Here is a 15,608-nt window from a genome sequence, read left to right on the forward strand (position 1 = left end):
ACAAAGGTTTGTTTTTGTCGGAGATAATAATGACAAAGATCCGAAAAATTGTCTTGTTGCAAACTTTTCATCCCGTTATTTTGCATTATTTCTAGACCAAATTTCGGTTTTATGCTATCATTATTCTGCTGTTATGGAAATATTCGAGAATCAAACAATGATTACAAAATTAGCATCGTATTTTCGGAAATATCAGAGCATGCAAAGCAAATGATTCTTGTCATGTTGTGTTCGGGTTCTGATAAAGGTTTGTCGTTAGGGGGTCCGCGACGTTAGGCATAAGTACGTTAGGCATAAGTACGTTAGGCATAAGGACGATAGGCATAAGTACGTTAGGCATAACGGACGTTAGGCATAATGTACGTTAGGCATAATGGACGTTTGGCATAATTCTTCCTTCTTTATGTCATAGGTCCATTATGCCCAACGTACATTATGCTTAGCGTCCGTTATGCCTAACGTCATTTATGCCTAACGTACTTATGCCTAACGGGGTATACCCGTCGTTAGGTGCGTTTGTCAGTAACAAACTCTGTTGATGACAAAGAGTATATTGTTAGGCGTTGCTCGAATATTGATTCCCTGCCTACGATGCAAGTTCTACTCATATTCTTTGTATTTAGCTAACAATACCCGAAATCGGTTGTAAGATGGCGAAAATACGGCCAACAACTTTTGCCTATATTTTTCGAGGGTGAACCCAAACTTTTGACCGGGAGTGTATGTTATACAAAAAATGCTGTTACAGCATTTCTGATATAATTCTGTTACCACCTACTGGTCGGGATACTGACCCCACAATCATGGGTCAGGCACTAATATGAATATGAGTAATTTCCATATGATCTCCATGCAAAATGGAGTGACTAATTATTGTTACAAAGTGGCTCATATATACGAGGTTTAATGAATGTAAATTTGTTCGAAAATATGAATAAGTTTATCTTACAATACCTGAACATTATTATTGTTTGCAATCTCGAGTGATGTTCTCGTTGAAACCCGAACCAGAACTGATTTTTTGGATATTCTGAGCACTATTTCCGTTGAAACCGTGGCATAATTTTAGTGATATACTTAAGTACCATAAAATTTAAACGAAGTTACCGTGGAAGCTCATGACTTAATGATTTACGATGATTTTATGATGATTGATCCAAACACTTTTATAATTTCAGAAAAGGCGTGATTTGTCATGATACTTCAAATCGTGGAAATTCAAATAAATATCCCGAAGTGGAAGAAATCTAACTGAGTGTCAATGGCGCACGGTATGAGACTGCGCCAGTGACCGCCATGTGTAATTCCCCGATAGAGGAAATTGCTGACAGACAAGACTCTGATAGTAGCCAGGTAGAAGGAGCACTTCGGGGATTTGTGAAAACGAAGCAGGATAAACATAGTCGACGGTCAAGGTGTAGAACCACGCTGGATGAGGTTAAGAAGGCTTTATATTAGTTGAAAACAGTGAAGCTGCTGGGAAGGATGACATCCCGGTCGAGCTTGTCAAACTTGGAAGTGAGCTGCTCCACCGATCGATCCTTAACATTATTCAAAAAAAAGTGGGAAGATGAAGAACTGCCTACAGGCTGATTGGATGGCGATCCTATGGTGATATATAAGAAATTCTTTGCCTTTTCTTAGAGTGTGCCAATCACAGAAGAATCTCGCTGCTGAACAGACACATTTTCGTAAGGGCCGATCTACGCCGAATGTTCAGCCTGCAGATGATCTTTGATAAACTTCGGAAATACGAAAAAACAGAAACGGATAGGCAGCCCCCACAGATACATACGATCAAGGATGTTATCGACCATTTAGTAATCTGCCTTCGATCATTTAGTAGTTTTTCAATAACTCATTCCAGAGGCTAAATTTCAAAATGTGTTGTAAGGTGGACTTCTAGTCCAAAGGTTTATCTACAACTCTGCCTAACAGTTCGTTGTTTGGATTTTTACTAATAACGGAGCTATAGCGCTAGTAGCAGTATCTTAGACTAAATGATTTCATATTTTGTATATCATTTAGTATAAGCATAGCAACTAGCACCATAATTCCTTTAACAGTGGAATTCGAACATCGACTTGTTAAGGAGAGTTGTAGATAAACCTTTGCACTAGAAGTCCACCATACAACACATTTTGAAATTTAGCCTCTGGAATGAGTTATTGACAAACTACTAAATCATCGAACGCAGATTACTAAATGATCGTTAACATCCTTGATCGTATATGTATACAGAGATGATAAGATAATGTTTGAACATGGTTTTCTAGTCTAGAGAAACTAATTGGGCTTTTTTAATTTTACGCGGGAAATTGTTTTTTTTGGGTTTCGGGAAATTGTTCCGTTCCATAAGAAATTCATGGATTTTTTTTCTAAATTTTGTATCTTCCGAAATGTTAAAGGAATTTCTTTGGATTTCAATGCGTAATGTCCATAACAAATTCTTCGAAAATTCCACGGGAAATTATTTAAGAAGGGAAAGGTTTGTTTAGTCGAAAGTTATTCAAGGGAAACACACTCAGCCGAATAACACGTTAAGCCGAGAGTCAGCCAGCCAACTTCCATTTGGCCAAAACGGTTATTAAGTCGGAAATGATTTGGCAGAAAAAGCCATTTACCCCAACAGGTCATTCGGCCGAATAGGACATTTTGCCGACAATGTCATTCAGGCGAACGGGTTATATGTCCGAAAATTCCATTTGCTGAAAAGGTAATATGGCTAAAAATGTCGAACCGTTTAGCCAAACGTAATTTTCAATTTAGTGATTCTTCCTGCCAACCGACCATTTCAGAGAAAAATCATATCCGTCAAATTCTACGGTCAAATGACCAGTTTGAACGAACGAAATTTTAAAACGAATTTTGAAGTTATATTTTCTGTGAGATTGGTTTTGCCCACCTGGCCAAATAACACGCAAAGCCAAAAATAGGTTGAAAATAGTTTGGCCGACAAACGACCGAAAAGTTGTTATGACCGAATTGGTAATTTGGCTGAAAAAATGTTGTTTGGTCGAAATGGTCGATTGACAGAAAGGGCCGTTTGAACGAAAATGTCCTTTCTGCCAAACGACAATTTTGGCCAAATGATATATTCGAAACGAGACTTTCGGCTATTCCGGTTAAATGGTACTTTCTGCCAAACAACAAATTCGGCCAAATGACCTAAACTACTTTTACAGCCAAATGCACTGTTCGGCCGAACTACATTCTTGGCCGTATTCCATTTCGGTCAAATAACATATTTGGCCAAACAGCTATCGGCGGCGGCGCACACTGTTAGGCCAGAAGTTAGTAGGCCGAATTCCAAAGGGTTATTTGTTTGGATGATATCGGAGCTGAGCTCATCAAGATGGGCCCGGAAGAGCTAGCCACTTGCCTGCACAAATTGATAGTCAGAATCTGGGAAACTGAACAGCTACCGGAGGAGTAGAAGGAAGGAGTTATATGCCCCATCTACAAGAAAGGCGACAAGCTGGAGTGTGAGAACTTTCGAGCGATCACCATCCTTAATGCCGCCTACAAAGTGATATCCCAGATCATCTTCCGTCGTCTGTCACCATTAGTGAATGAGTTCGTAGGAAGTTATCAAGCATTCTTCGTTGACGACCGCTCGACAACGGACTTTACTGTACGGCAAATCCTTCAAAATGCCGTGAATACCAGGTCCCAACGCACCATCTGTTCGTTGATTTCAAGATAAAAAAATCTTAGTCAATAGTTTCAAAATAGTTGAAAATAGTGACTTTTTGTGAGAAAAAGTGACTTTAGTGACTTGAGGTCGAAAAAAGAGACTTTTTAGTTACTAGTCCGAAAAAAAATGACTAAGTCACTAAAAAGTGACCCGCTACCAGGCCTGTTCTTCTCTGTTCTTCATTTTCCTGCCTTCTTCTTTTATTCTGCTTCCTTCTTGTTTTTTCTTCTTCCTTGTCTTGTTCTTTTTATTCCTTCTCTATTTTTCCTTTTTCTTCCTCCAATTTCCTTTTAAATCTTTTTTTTTTTTACTTCCTCGTATACTAAGTATACGTAAAGGCTATATGTTCGCTCCAAAAACGAACTTTTGATACACCGTTCGACTCAGCTCGACGAAATGAGGTGATGTCTGTGTGTGTGTCTGTGGACAAAGATACTTATCCTTAAAAGATTTGCTCGCTGCAAATGTCGAATTCAACGCGGAATCCTATCCCATTGTTTCCTATTGAAAATTGGCCAGATCGGACTATGTGCTCCGAAGTTATGGCCAAAATACTTTTTCTCATAAAAAAGCGCGTAAAAAGTCTAGCTCATTCTTTTTTGCACTTAGCTCGCAACAGATTGCATTCGACGCAGAATTATTTCCTATTGAAAATTATCCGGATCGGACTATAGGCTCAGAAGTTATGACCAAAAACTATTGTTTAACGCACGAGAAAGGCACCATCACCGCTAGGTGGATTAATCTACGTTTTTCTTTTTCCATTTTTTCCATTTTCCTTTTTCTTCTTTTCTATCTTTCTTCTCACTTCTTCCTTCTCACTTGTTTTTTTTCTATCTTTATCCTTCTTCTTCCTCCTCCTTTTTTCTTCTAATTTCTTTTTTATTCTTCCTTCTTCTTTCTTAATTATTCCTTCTTCATTCCTTCTTTTTCTCTCTTTCTTTCCTCTCGCACTTCTTCCTTCATCTTTTATCCTTCTTTCTTTCTTTTATTTTTCCTCATCTTTCTCACTTCATCCTTATTCCTTCTTGTATTTTCCTTCTTACTTCCCCATTCCGCCTAATGAATGAATAAATCTAGACCAACATTTGAAAAGGGCGTAACAGCCAAAATTATTTCCTTCTGATTCTTTGTCCACATATATAGCTTTATATGTAGACGAAGAATCAGAAAGAATAAATTTTGGCTGTTACGCCCTTTTCAAATGTTAGTCTAGAAATCATGTTTGTCAATTACTAGCATTTCTACATAAACGGTTTCTATATGCAAGGATCTCGTAAGGATCGTACTCTTAATACGTAAGCATTTTTCCAACAATTTCAATTTGGGGTCAATTTGACCCCAGAGCACAGACAACGTAAGTTTAAAAACACTGTAGCGCTTATTTTTAAGATATTTCAAGCGAATTTGCACCTAGGTCTCGGCGAGTTTAACCAAACTACTAAAAATTACACACTTAACTTATTTCACAGTATTCGGTAAATTTTACCGAAATCTCAACAGCGAACTGTTCGGTAAATAATTTTACTGATTTTCGGTGATTTTGACAGTCGAACAATGGAAAAAATTACGAATTGGTTAAACTCGCCGAGATCTGTCCCCTAGGTGCAAATTCGCTTGAAATATCTTGAAAATCAGTCTTACAAATTGTCGTGACCATCACCAGATGATCAGATATGAAAACAAAAACCACCACGCTTTTAAACGATGTTCTTTACTGACAATCACTGCAAGAGCATCGTGACATGTAGAAGCTGACACGTGAGTACCTTCGGTAAGCGCACTGTGCCACCAAAGTACTCTTTAATGGGTAAAAAAGCACCCATTATGAAGTAAAATAGTTCAACTCATTAAATGAGTAAACAGCGTTTACTCATTAATGAGTAAACCGTCTCAACGTCAAAACCAGGAGTAATTTTTACCCATTATGTGATTTTTAAAAAATCGGGGATGGGTAGAAATTACACATTTTATATTTAATTTTTAGGCTTTGTAATTGGAATATGAAGTTTGGTATAAATAATAGTAAATAGTAAATAATATAGTAAAACAATCGGAATCATTGAAGAAAATCTAATTTATTATAATGTTCATTTTGTCATTTTTTTTAAGCACTTTACGTTCACGGGTTACGTTCAGCGGGTGAATGATACACATACATTATATTCAACAGTACGTATGCGTGTTACTGCAAATCCTGCGAACGCCTTTTCATGTTCCTTGTCTTCCACTCCATGCTTCAGCAAAACTCCGATCCATCACCCACCAGAGTCCCCGAAAAGGCCTCGAACGCCAGCTCATTTTAGAAGAGGCACATGCTGACGCAGATCACGCTCGGGAGAAGCTGATTCTCCGATAGCGGGTGGATATTTGGTGATGCACGGGATACCACTTGAATAACCAGCTTATCCCCGGTGGTATTCGCCATTCGGAAGTTATCCAATTTCTTTCCTGTTCAATGACACAATTTCAAAGAATTAACAACTGAATCTATTATCAAAAGGAATATAAATGAAACCTACCTTTTAGTTTAATTTTCCCAAAAAAGAAAACAAATTTTCGCTGCGCTTCCACATCGAGTGCCTAATCTTTTCATTGCGCGTCAACTAAATTTTCACCCATTAATGAGTAAATATTCTGAAGTGTAAAATGGTCATAATTTACTCATAACAAGAAATAAAAAAATAACCATTATTTTGACAACTTCATATGTCGTCAAATAATGTGTATTTTTACCACATTAATGGGTAATGTCGAGTTCACAGTGCGTGACACCCAGATTGACAACCACAAGCTGAGAGCCATAAAGAGCATCAGGTCGGTCAGCTGTCAAAAGTGCAGGTGAGCACCGTTATTGATTGATTTTGTTGTCGTTTGATTGGACTGACGTCGTTTTTAATTGATAAATTGGATAAATCAATAGTTAAATTAAGGGTTCATTCACAAATTACATAACGCTAAAATGGACCTGGGGGCTAAAAGCCCCCACCCACCCTCTCGTAACGTATTTTGTATGGGAGGGTTCTGAAATTTGTATGGGCCGTATTTGTGAATGGCTCTAACTAAGTTTTTACCAATTTGATCCAGACTATCTTTTGAAAAAGGCCAATTTTTTTTTATTGATTTTTTCAAATGGATACAATTAAAAAACGACGCATCCTACAAAAAAATGTTGTATGGGTGACTATCGCAAAATCAGTCAAAGTTTCTAATAAAGATATCGGAAACAATTCAAATTGAGCCCTACACTGAAAAAAAAATCAGTTTCAACAGTTTCAAAAATTAAAACTCGATTTGCGAAAAACGCTTTTTTGATTTGTATGAAATTGTGTCTCAAGATAGGTGATTATGTTCCTACCAACCGTCCATACATCGCAAGCTGGGCACTTTGAAGGAAAAAAGTTTTTCTAACAAAACTTTTCTTGTCGAAATTATTTTTAGTGTATTTTTATCCGTTGCGATTAGTTACGACCTAAATATTGTACTCTGCTTGACTGTACAGGAATATTTAAATATATGTATGTATATTAAATCCACTGGCACTCCTTGACACTGAGAAAAAAATCAATTCCGACAAAAAAATTTTGTTAGAAAAACTTTTTTCCTTAAAAGTGTCAAGCTTGCGATGTATGGACGGTTGGTAGGAACATAATCACCTATCTTGAGACACAATTTCATACAAATCAAAAAAGCATTTTTCGCAAATCGAGTTTAATTTTGAAACTGTTGAAACTGATTTTTTCAGTGTAGGGCTCAATTTGAATTGTTTCCGATATCTTTATTAGAAACTTTGACTGATTTTTGCGATAGTCACCCATACAACATTTTTGTAGGATGCGTCGTTTTTCAATTGTATCCATTTGAAAAAATAAATAAAAAAAATTTGGCCTTTTTCAAAAGATAGTCTGGATCAAATTTGGAAAAACTATGTATGTACTTTTCTTTTAATAGCACCTCTTAAAATATTGCACAAAAAGTCAATATAAACAATAAGAACACTTAAATGTTCCCAAAAATTCTATTTTGGCTTCATGCATTTTTATCACAGCAAAAATCCATTAATTCTGCTAAGTGGATTATTCCATTGCTGTCGAGCGTTGATTTCGAACCAAACACCGCATAGGTCAAGTGATCATCACGATAGTCAAGATGACATGGATATGACAACCACAACATCAGGAAAGTTTTCCTATCATTCATGCTGGTGATCACAGGCAGAAGAAGTGAAGACATGGTGAGTGACCAAGCGCTAGTTGCTAAAATGTCACTTTCATGGTGATCGTTACACCAAGCATGTGAGATCCACATTGAGCATCACAATTGAGTACTTGACACATGACCTGGATTTTGTTATTGTCACGCTTTGCGTGACTTGTACATGACACTTTGCAGCACTGTTGAAAATAAGCGCTACAGTGTACTTTTTTTAAACTTACGTTGTCTGTGCTCTGAGGTCAAGTTGACCCCAAATTGAAATTGTTGTAACTTTTTTGATAAGAAAATTATTTTTGAGCTTTTTAGTGGAATGTCTTCACTTGTCATAAGACGAGTTTATACAATCCCATTGAATTGCACTACTTAATTGTATCTTGACAGATACGTATTTCGACCTCAACAGTAAGGCCGTCTTCAGTGTCTTGTACTTGACTCGACTTCGAGTCAAGTCGAGTTAAGTACAAGACACTGAAGACGGCCTTACTGTTGAGGTCGAAATACGTATCTGTCAAGATACAATTAAGTGGTGGAATTCAATGGGATTGTATAAACTCGTCTTTTACAAATAACTTTTTTTAACGAGAGGAGCCGGCCAAGGGCCGAAAATCTCGTTAATAAAGATAAATAATAATAAACTTTTTTTATTGTTTGGACAATTTTGGATTTTTGGTTGTTTCGAAAGATAATTTAATCATCTTCCGTAACCAAGGATTGACTATAGGTGGGCGGGTACCTCGTGGGGAAGGGTTTCCCCTAGCCATTTTGAACTACATCTTTTCAAAAAGGTTATGCATAACGGCGTGTGTTTTGGCATGAGGCATTGATTGGTTTAGAACTTGGCCGCTAGGGTGTGGTATATATGAATTCATTATTTTAGATTACTCAAGATATTCCGATATATGGAATTTTCCATATTGTAAATATTCTTATCGAACAAATTTGAAATTTGTAAAAATGAAGTCTTTAACAAAGTTCGTCTGGTGGGAATGGACGCCTTGTGACGGAAAAAATAGAAAATTTACAAATGGGCGGCGCTAGTGTACTTGCAATATTCTTGCATGTTTGAAATATTGCTTTAGCTCAAGATCCCTCGAACATACACCCAAGTTGTATTTGGCAACATTGTTCAGGATAACCAGGACAACGAAGCGGTGCTCAATATAATGAGCACTTCTTCCAAGATTCGGTGCTAGTGAGCTGTTATATTTGAGTATTCTGTTCCATCTGAGACCTGATGTATTTTGGTTCGTAGCAGTTTTTGGAAACATGAATGTTGTGGTAGAGTCCACCAAAAGTTTTCAACTTGCTCCAGCAATGCAAATAATAGAAAGCGTTAACAGAATATGTTTTAGGTCATCCAAGAAAACTCAGGAGTTAAGGCCTTTGTGTCTACACGCAGGGCTGGTAGCGACCGATGCAGCTAAAAAAAGTGACTTTAGTGACCAAAACTGACGAAAAAAGGGACCAAATAGTGACTTTCAGTTGCAGAAAAAGTGACCAAATAGTGACTTTCAGTTTCAGTTGCAAGTTCGATGAGACGAAATTAAGCGTTTTTGGGTCGAATGAGGATCATCTTTCACTTTCACTATCAGGAAATGAAAATTGTACACGCTAACTTTTATCTACTCAGAAAAATTGTATTGGCCTTCCTTTTAATCCCACGGAAATTTTATTGAATATCAGTCAAAAACAGTAAGGAACCCTGGGGCAAGTGGGACCTAAAAAACGCTAGTTCAGCAAAATTGTTAATGCATACTTAGAAAGCAGGTTATTTTAGAACATTAACCACTGATACATCATTATATGCTTCCATTGTTGGAGTGTAGAGGTGTTGGAAGCCATTTATTCAATTACAAAAATATTGGTAGTGCTAGGAATAAATTTACCTTCAGGACTCACTTACCCCTTCAACCGGAGCAAATGGGATCTATTCTGTTTTCTACTGTCTAACGAAACTTATTTGAGGAATGTCGATATACTGTTCATATTATTTCTGAATATTAAGTATTAAATCATGGATTGGTTGCATGATGGACTTTATTTTTGCAACAAGAAAGGGATTATAATGTTAGCAGATATGAAAACAAGACAACATCCGATTTAATGTTTATATGGCTGTAGACTTGCTTTCCATTAGCTTACTTTTGTACCAAATGTTTTAGATGGCAAGGCTAAGCAAATCTTTATTAACTTTATTAACTTTAATCTTTATTTCTCTTTTTAGATCACAAATTATTACATGAATCAGTACTTCAGAAGAAACGTTTTAATTCAGACGATGTGCAGTGTTTAAATTTGTAACAGAACATAATTACCAATTTATTTGTTAAGCACTTTATTTATCTGAAAATCTGATGCAAAGTTTGGAAATAATAAAACACAAGACAAATCCTGTTGAGCTATTGTAGAATAAATAGATTATTTGCCATGTAAAGGGAAAAAAATATCGCATAGTTATAGCCATTGCTCTTCTTTATGCGGGAGATAATGTTCAGAATGTAAAATACACATTTGGTAAATAACTGTACAATACTTTTTAACAACGAAATCAAACTGCATCTGGTTCATATCCATATGATATATGAATGACGAAGTCCTTTTTCACTAGACAACCATCTAAAAACAATTAAAATAGCTTTATCGAAAATGTTTTTCTATTATATCCTACTTGCCCCATGCATTTTTAAACTCAAGGGCAAGTGGAAATGGTAGATTTTGGCTTTAATTAAAAAATTTAAATCGTTTTCGATGTCACACAATTATTTAATTGCCCAAAATATTCACTTTCAACATGAATGATAAATTTAGAAAGGACTATTTAGTTGGAAATCTATTGAATAAAAATAAAAATAATAGAATTTCCGGGTAGTTTGAAGTAATGATCAAGCAATAAATTAGTATGGTGCCTCAAATGGTTTTGATTCCAAATATGTTTGTGTCGGGTGAATTCGTTTATAGTTCTGCTTCATCTTCCTAGAACATTGTTACTATTAAAAACGTTCATCGATTCATCTCCAGTCATAGTACCCACTTACCCCGTATTTTCACTTGCCCCGGGGTACCTTACTCAAAACTATGAGTAGTCCTCCGAGAAAATCAAATTTTTACGCCACTGGAATTGAGCAAAACATAGTTATCACTCATAAGACCTGTTTTTTTTTTGACGTAGGATTACGTCTTTCCGGAACATTGGGGGGTCAATCTGCAGTTTCAAATTTGAGACCGTCACGAAAATTTCTGAAAAATGATTTCTAGGCAAAAATCTGCGTGAAGGAGCATTCCGGATTAGCTGAATACCTATTTAAGAAAGATGCACGATTTATCATAGGTGGAAGTTACTGGAATTACGGATCGTTTGGGTAGAAAGCGGAACAAAAATTATGAAGATCCAGTACAACGAGCCAGGGATTGAACGCTCAACCTTCTGCTTATACTGCAGGACTATGCTCTCTGAACTATTTGAATATTTTCCAAAATATGTACGCAGATTCCCCAACTTGCTGTACGTATTCATGAACGATTTTTGCTATGGAATTCGATAGCGCATGCAATCTTCAAAATTGGGGAGACTTGATTCTCTCTCTATAACATCTACTCAATAAATATTTTTTTAGAGCAAACCCTTCATCACATCTGTCAAATCTACAAAAAAATAGCCGCTTGAGAACAAATTTATATTTTCTTGAATTTGTTTGCCAAACTTCTCAAGTCTCAGAATCAAGTCTCCTCATATTGTGACAACAACTCAAAATCCAATTATCCTGAAATTGTGGTGGAATGTTGGCGGCTTGTGCTGTGAAAAAATGATAGCATTTTGTCAATATTAGGGCTGTTCAGTTGTTCAAACTTGCTTAAAAAACATCTTTAGGAGGGACAAACACAGTAAATAATAGAGTAAATAAGGCTGTCAATCAAAAAATAATTCGCCACATAACGATCATTTGTCTAGAGGATCTATAATAAAAGTACACTCTAACAATACTGCTATAGTTCTCGGTAAAACAGCGAAGAATTAAGTCTCCCAAGGGGTCAAGTCTCCCAAGGAATCAAATCTTCCCACCTTCTCCTGCTGTATAAAGTTTGAGCTTTAAAACAAAATCTGAATTAGCAGGTCTCCTGCTTGCATGACTGTATAACGATTTATAAATTGTGACGCGAAACACCTTCAATTAGCTACTGGTGAAAAGCCAGTAAAAGCAGCGAGTTAAACGGCTGACGAAGTTTCAGCGCGATTATTTTTTAAGATCCGTAATTTTATTTCCGCCATGATCAAAGCATCATCCGATGGGTACATAGTTTTATTTAAAAAAAATCTTAGTCAATAGTTTCAAAATAGTTGAAAATAGTGACTTTTTGCGAGAAAAAGTGACTTTAGTGACTTGAGGTCGAAAAAAGGGACTTTTTAGTGACTTGCCCGAAAAAAGTGACCAAGTCACTAAAGTGACCCGCTACCAGGCCTGTACACGCGTAACCAAAAATCAGCCAATTTACCGCCTTTTTGTAAAATTTCTATTTTTTTTTCCATCACAAGACAGTCCATTCCCAGCAGAGCTTTGCTTAAGACATCATTTCAACAAATTTCAAATTTGTGCGATAAGAATATTTACAATGTGGAAAATTACATATACAGTAATATCCCGATTTTATCACCCCCCCTGGTGAATTTTGGGGTGATAAAACAGGGTATGTGACAAAATTGGAAAAAAAATATTTTCATTTTTTTTAATTCATTCCACAAATATGAATCATTTTATGCCTCGGAAAGGCCAAATGCGTGAACGGTACCTGTTATTTCTTGTTGAAATTGCTTACAGAATATTTCCCAGGTACTCAGAAGTCTTTCGTAATAAACTACAGGCGGTGAAAGTTATTTCATGAAAATCAATGCTGTTTTTGGTATTATTTACGAAAATAAAAAGAATGACAAAAATTTGTGGGGTGACAAAATCGGGACGTGATAAAATCGGGTCGAAAACGTGATAAAATCGGGGGTAGACAAAATCGGGGAGTGACAAAATCAGGTCAACACTGTATAGGAATATCTTGAGTAATCTAAAATAATGAATTCAAATTTCCCACCTAGCGGCCAAGTCAAAGGCGGCCTCGTGTCAAAGCACACGCCTTCCTGCATAACCTTTTTGAAAAGGTGCAGTTCAAAATGGGTAGGATTTTCAGATATAAGTAAAATAAGCATAAAACAACACTGTTTTTGTACTCTTTTTCATGAAAACCCTTCCCCGCGAGGTACCCGCCCACCTATAGTCAATCTTCGGTTACGAAAGATGATTAAATTATCTTTCGAAAGAGCCCAAAAAACCCAAAATTGACCAAACAATAAAAAAAGTTATAACAATTTCAACTTGGGGTCAATTTCACAACGTAACAGACAACGTAAGTTTTTTTGAGCACAGACGGAAGTTAAGAATGCGCCCGGAATCGATTTTTTTTAGCAGGCGGTGATGAAGCGATTGTTGCACAGATTTGCACTTCGTGCCATTTTTAATAACGAGAAGCAAATACTATAAAATACATTTAAAGTGAAGTGAAACTTTTTGGTAACATAAGATACGAATTCCTGCAATGGTAAATGTAATAAAGTTATAACTGTGGGAATGCTTATAAGGATTGGGAGTTGATTTTAATTTCAGTAGGATAAAAGAAGACGATATATTTCCAAAGGCTAAATTTGATCCCTTTCAGTAGTATCTATCAATGGAAATGTCACCAAAAGTAAGTGACAGTAAGTGACAGTGAAAAGGTACGTGATCAAAAATAGCTAGACGACCACTGAGTTCAAATATGAGAATGATGATGATGTACTCGAACCTGGCAAAGGTACACAATTCTAAAACAAATCTATTATATTTACATAATCCCCATTTTCACACTATGATTGATTATTCTTTTTCAACATGCCGCTCCGATTTCAATAACACTTGTGGTTGTTGATTGACGCATTATAACCCGCACACATTCGCCGGCCCTACTTTCTGAGCAGATAGATACGCATGTTGAGTATTTTGGTGAATGTATCACTGCCCTTCGTAACGGGTTGAGAGCAGATCAAACGATTCTGGTTTCAATCCGGAGTTCAAAGATTGTTCTGAATATGTGAGCAAACGCACCAGCGAGTGAATGGCACCTTATCACGACGTTCTACGATGCGGAACTATGTAGGAGCAGACAATCACAGACAACATCAAATTCACCACCAGAACGATTGGCGATCAACGGATTGATTTGTCGTCTCTGTGGAAGTCATTGTCACCGATGGTTCTAATAATAAAAAGAGAACTATTCTCAAAAGCCACTACCAGGGTGGCCACTGAAACTTGATTTTCAAATTCCCGGTTTTTCCCGCTTTTCCCGGTATTTTTTGTAAAATTTTCCCGGTAACTTGAAAAAAATCAGGGTAAGAGTTTTTATACCTTTTATATTTAAATTATCAATTAACTAATTTGAACAAAGATTTAACCCGAAGACAATCTTCGTTTCCGACCAAAATAATGATTCAGTTTTCTAAAAAAAGATTTATACACATTTTAGGCAATCAAAACATTCGATTCGTAATTTATTCAATTTTACTTTTTTAATTTCTAGAATTAATGTCTAGAAAGTAAATCTTGGATTTTTTTATTGAAAACTTTGAAAGTTCCCATTCAATATTAGTATATTGAAATGCTCTAAGTTATAGAACCTATTCATTATTCCCCGTGTAACAAATTAGAAAACTATCTTAGAGTATCCTTTTCACCATCATAATATTCTATTATATTAGGTTAGTTGAGGAAAAATATACTAAACTATGATGAGTTCGGTGGTCTAGTGACTAACGCTTCGCCTTATAAGCAGGAGGTCGTAGGTTCAATTCCAGAATCGTCCCTTTCCTACTTTGTATTTCTATCTTAGTTCTTTCTGTGTTTTACGTTCTACCAAAACGATTCCTACTATTAAATCCTTCCACACTAACAATTCCAAAACCTCCCGTGGCACCTATGAGAGGTCATAGAGTTCTCTGCACCTTTCTTAAATAGGTGTCCAACTAGCCATCCTAGCCAACGTGGCTAGGACAGATCTCTTCTATTGGAGAGTGCATTGCTTTCATCTAAGAGATTAGTCCCAAATCAATATCTGTGGTAACGGATGAAAGTAATGCTACTCTCATGCAATAGTCTTGGCTTGTATCACCTACGAATTTGTGCGAATTGTTCAATGCTAATGCTAGTTGTGAAAAAACTAAACTAAAGATATTTGACTCTTCAGAATATTACAGACATACTCACGAAGTATTAAAAAATTACCATTTTCAATGATTTGTAGAATTTTCAAATATAATGTGTTAACATATATATTATTTACCATATTATTTTTTTTCGAATTCTGTGCAATTGGAAATTACATGAACTTGGACATTAAAAGAATAACTTAAAGATGAAAACATTCATTTGAAAAATGAATATTTCGATATTCGATTCTATGCTTTTATGTTGGTAGTGCGCACCTCAATGTCTTATAATATTTATGATATAAGGAAAATTACTCATATTTTTGCCCAAGTTTTTGTTTAACAGATTTAATTAATCACAAATCGTTTAGGTCCTATACTAAAGGATATTCCTCAGCCCCATAACTGAGGATATCATACAACAAATGTACGCATACGTACAAAATATCGCAAGTCTGTCAATAAGCCGAT

At 36.1% G+C, this 15,608-nt stretch overlaps 1 protein-coding gene across 1 annotated transcript in view; it reads right to left on the reverse strand.

The window, feature by feature from the left end:
- The window catches only part of LOC134212805 (GTPase-activating protein skywalker), a 237,906-nt gene that overhangs the window by 139,118 nt on the left and 83,180 nt on the right, over window positions 1-15,608 (reverse strand). The window lies entirely within an intron of this gene.

The sequence above is a fragment of the Armigeres subalbatus genome, chromosome 2, assembly GCF_024139115.2.
Source record: "Armigeres subalbatus isolate Guangzhou_Male chromosome 2, GZ_Asu_2, whole genome shotgun sequence".
In the NCBI taxonomy this organism is placed as follows: domain Eukaryota; kingdom Metazoa; phylum Arthropoda; class Insecta; order Diptera; family Culicidae; genus Armigeres; species Armigeres subalbatus.